The following is a 4,957-nucleotide window of genomic DNA, read 5'->3' as shown; positions in this document are numbered from 1 at the left end:
GTGGAGAAAATGGTTTCTTTATTCTAAAGATCATGACCGTTTTAACGTGCTCTTACATCTTTATGAGTTTTTATTTTGTCTCTGAGGTTTTGGATTCCATATTCTGGGGCATGTCATTTCTGTGTTGTCTGTGAAGCACACTTGCACATGTTTTAATGCTCAGAGAACAGTTTGAGGCACGGATGCCATGTGCCTTCCCCAGGGCTGAAGGGCGATGCGTCTCTATGGACCAGATTGGAGATGTCCGGGAAGGCTCTCTTCCCTCTCTCCATCATGCCCTGCTCCTGTCTCAGGTGTGGCCATCTGATCTGACAGGTCATCTCCACCACCCAGTAGGTCCCAGGCCTCCTCCCTCCCATAATCCTCCAGTCTCCAGTGCTGGCTTATCTGCTGCTTTCCTACCGTATTCTTTCTCTAAATCTCCTTTTCTCGCCTCAAATTTTTTCTCTCTTATCTCCTCCAAACCCCCTGCCCTCTGCTCTAAAATGCATAAAACAAAAACAAAAGGTATATAGAAGCAAGAAATCAGTAAAGATACCTAAAGGTAGAAAATATGTTAGACTTTTGTGTTGCTGTGAATGAGTTGTGAGCCCTTCTAGCAAGGAGTGTGTCATTGTTCATGTCACATTCGTAAATACGTCTAGGGGCTAGTGCCCTGTACAGTCAGCCCTCTGTGTTTACGGATTTCTGCATCTGCGGATTCAACCAACCTCACATCGAAAATGTTCAGAAAAAAGTTCCAGAAAGTTCCAAAAAGCAAAACTCGGGTTTGCCGTGCACCTCACAGGCAGATACTGCGTGTTTTACGTATTGGAGGTCGGTTGCAGCCCTTCTTGAAGCAAGTCTCTCAGCGCCATTTTTTCAGCAGCATCTGCACACTTCATGTCTCTGCGTCACATTTTGATAATTCTCACAATATTTTAAACTTTTTCTTTACTAACGTTTATTATGGTGATCAGTGATCTTTGAGGTTTTACCGTTGCAAAAAGATTATACGACTCCCTGAAGGTTCTGATGATGGTTAGCATTTTTTAGCAATAAAGTATTTTTTGATTAAGGTATGTGCATTTTTTAGACATAATGCTGTTACACACTTAATGCACTACCGTAAACGTAACTTCTGTATGCACTTGGAAACCAACAAATGTGTGTGACTTGATTTATTGTGATACTTGCTTTATTGCAGTGGTCTGGAACCGAGCCGGCAGCATCTCCAAGGTCTGCCTGTACATGGTGTTTATATTGTGTACAACTATTTACATAGCATTCACATTGTATTAGGTATTATAAGTAATATGGAGATGATTTAAACTGTACAGGAGGATATCCGTAGGTTATATGCAAATACTACGCCATTTCATTTAAGGTACTTGAGCATCGGCGGGTTTGGGTATCCACGGGGGTCCTGGAACCAGTCCTCCAGTCCACCAAGGGTTGACTACAGTGCATCTAATCTATTTAACTTTGATACTGTCTTATATTTTGTCCCTTTTTATTACATTGAGTTTTAGTGAAAAAAATTTTTTTTCTTTTCCTTACTGGGAGGAGGTGAATGGGGGGATCCTTGCTAAGCAGGAAGCACGTCTTTTGACGGTCCGGGGGGCTGTGTACGTGGTGCTCGTCCCCCCAGTGTGGGTATATAAGGCTTCCACGTATAGACCATGTTGCTGAACTTGACTTCCTGGTGACTGGAGTGTACGTAATTACGTGTTAGTTTCCCATATCACTATAGGAGGAGTGGAATCTTCTGGCCAGAGAACTCTGTAGATATCAATGTTCCAGTCAATAGAGGTTTGCTTTGAACTGTTGCCTTTGGGAACAGTATTCCAGAAGAAAGGTGGTTTGAGCCTTCTTTTGCCTTGCAGACTCTGTTAGATAATTGTGGTGAATGGCGGTTGTATCTGAGGCAGTGTTGCTGCCTGTCATGGGTAATAAATGACAATAAGGAAACCATCTTTCACTGAACCGTTGGTGGGAGAACTCCATTTAAAAGGCAAAATTTCTGAGGGAAATGATAGGAATTCCATTTCCCTGGCACATTTTATGCTTTTTCTTCTTTTTCAAAGAATCCATCCTTAAAGACTTCTGAAGCCCAACAAGATACAGCAGTGGAAGTGATCTAAGATATTGGCCATTTCCTCCTAAATTAAAAATGAAGCAAAATAAGGGAACAAGCATAAAAAGAAAAATTGAGAAGAGCTTGAATAACAATTTAGGCCTCTACAACCAGTGATCTAAACTTCCTCTATTCCAGGCCTAAGTTTTGATCTTCCGACGTCTACATCCACTTGAGGATTGAAAATATTTAGGTTGGCGAATCGACTGTTGCAGGAGAGCCCGAGAGTGCAGGGCAGGAAGTTTTCCTGTGAGTGACACGGGTGAGAAGTTTTCACACGCAGAGTTCACTTGGTTTTGTTTTTTAAAGTGAGGCTACTCTGAACATGGTAGATTCCACAAGTCATCAGTCGGGAGGGCTGCCTTAAGTTCCGTGGGAGAGCCTGTGCTCTGCCCACTTACCTCCTGCCAGGGAACCATGGTGATGGGGGATTAGCATCGGCAGAAGCAGCAGCATAACCCTGGGCCCAGGACTTTTTGGAATCGGGATCACATTTAGAGGGAAAGGCTTGTCCCATTTAGATGAGAGGTGCCCAAGAATTCTGGAAAGACGTAGAGCTAGGCCGATTTTTCAGGACTGTTGGAGAGGTCGAAAGCCATTAAATTCAAAAGCCATTACTTCAAAAACTGTATTTAAAAACAGAAAGACTAGCTGCTGGCAGCTGAAGATATGGACCGGACTTGAAGAGGGAGCGCAGGGCTGGAAGGAAGAGGTCTACTTGGCAATTGGCCTCCAAAAATAAGGGCAGCATCAGGCTGTACGAATCTCCAAATGGTTATTGAGTGCCTCACCAAGTATAAAGTGGGTTCTCCAATGCTCCCTCGTTTAGAGTCGGAAGACACAGAATTGTTAGATGAAGCCCAGCTTTGCCAGTCTCAGGCTAAACAACACTCTCCACCTGCCAGGGCCTGCTGACGCGGCCTGCAGTTTATTTTCCCCGGGATTGAGTTGTCTGCAGTGTCCATAGCCACTGAGTGAGGCCAGTGGGGAGAGGGCAGGGGTCAGAAGTGGGTGTGCGCAGATGCCTGGCTCTTACTCCATTTCCAAGGTCACTTATTTTAAAAGATTTTAAAGGTGTTTCACTAAATTAAATTGAGCTCAGTATTTCCAAAGAAAATTGGGGAAGAGTTCTGTACACCACCTGCTCATCACTCAGTAGCAGAGTTGCTTGGTGAAGCCCACGGATCTCACAGGCCTGGAGCCTGAAAATGATGCTGCCCTTATTTTCGGAGGCCAACTGCCAAGTAGATCTCTTCCTTCCAGCCCTGCGCTCCCTCTTCAAGTCCGGTCCATATCTTCAGCTGCCAGCAGCTAGTCTTTCTCTGTTTTTAAATACATTTTTTAAATGTAAAATATACATAGCAAAATTTACCATCTTAACCATTTTCAAATATACCGTTGAGTGATAACTACATTGACATTTTTCGTGCCCCCATCGCCACCATCCAGCTCCAGAAGTCTTTTCCCTTACAAAACTGAAACTCTGTGCCTGTCAAACAGTAACTCCCCGTTCCCCTCTCTGGCCAGCCCCCGGCAACCAGCATTCCACTTTCTGTCTCTGAATTTGACTAATCCAGCTACCTCCCATAGTGGAATCATACAGAATTGTTTCTTTGTGACTCTGGCTGATTTCACCTAGCACAGTGTCCGGTGTTTGTCCATGTTGCAGCGCGTGTCAGAACTTCCTTCCTTTTGAAAGCCGAATAATACTCCATTGTACGCCACATTTTGTTTCTCCATGTGTCTGTTGATGGACTCTTGGATTGTTTCCACCTTTCGGCTGCCATTTTCTTTTTGTTTGTTTGTTTGCTTTTTGCGGTAAGCGGGCCTCTCACTGTTGTGGCCTCTCCCGTTGCGGAGCACAGGCTCCAGACGCGCAGGCTCAGCGGCCATGGCTCACGGGCCCAGCCGCTCCGCGGCATGTGGGATCCTCCCAGACTGGGGCACGAACCCGTGTCCCCTGCATCGGCAGGCAGACTCCCAACCACTGCGCCACCAGGGAAGACCCTGCCATTTTCTTTTGAACGTCTAATGTTCCTCTACAACCTGGCATCATCCACGTGGGTCCCTGACTGCCTCCTTCCCTACACCAGTCACCCAAACATTCTGGAACATTCCTTGCATTTGTGTGTGTGTAAACCAGCCTTTCTGAGAGGCTCGTAATGTGCTTCCTTTGCTCGCGCACAGCTTTCTATGTCTCTTTCAAGACTGAGCTGGGATCCTGCCTTCTCTGTAAAGTCTCCCCAGGCCTTCCTCAGCTGGAACTGATCTATTTCTTCTCTGAAATCCTACAGCAGTTATTGTCAGCAACCATCTTTTCGGCAGTGAATCGTGCACAGTTTTATGACAACTCTCCTACTGTCTAGAACTGTTATTGAGACATTTCACTTAACTTTTCACAATGATCTCTTCCTGCTCTAACAGGATGATTAAGTCCATGAGAGCATGTGTCTCGTGTATCTTTATACCCACTGCCTTCCATTCCGCCCACATCTTTGCATCGTACCTTACACAGATGTGTTTAATATTTCCATTTGAAAGTTATGGACCTGATTGCACTTTAATTCAGTGAAGCGGCTGATCAGGAGCCAACTTCCTAGATCATTTTTTCCCGATTTCCTCCTGAACAGCCTGAAGAAATATGGTCAAACAGAATGCAAGAGAAAGAAGTCTTCCTGTTAGCATCCAGGGTTAACGGGCACATTTATCTTTGAGAGAGAAGGGAGATTATTATTTAAATGTCTTATTTTTAGCTTCTGTGTTTCAGTTAAAGCATGCTTATATATGGTTTTGGATTAGAAGGTTGGCAATAATATACATACTTGCCAAGACCCTAGAGAT

Source organism: Pseudorca crassidens, chromosome 21, assembly GCF_039906515.1.
Source record: "Pseudorca crassidens isolate mPseCra1 chromosome 21, mPseCra1.hap1, whole genome shotgun sequence".
Taxonomy (NCBI): domain Eukaryota; kingdom Metazoa; phylum Chordata; class Mammalia; order Artiodactyla; family Delphinidae; genus Pseudorca; species Pseudorca crassidens.
Note: the sequence above shows the minus strand (reverse complement) of the source record.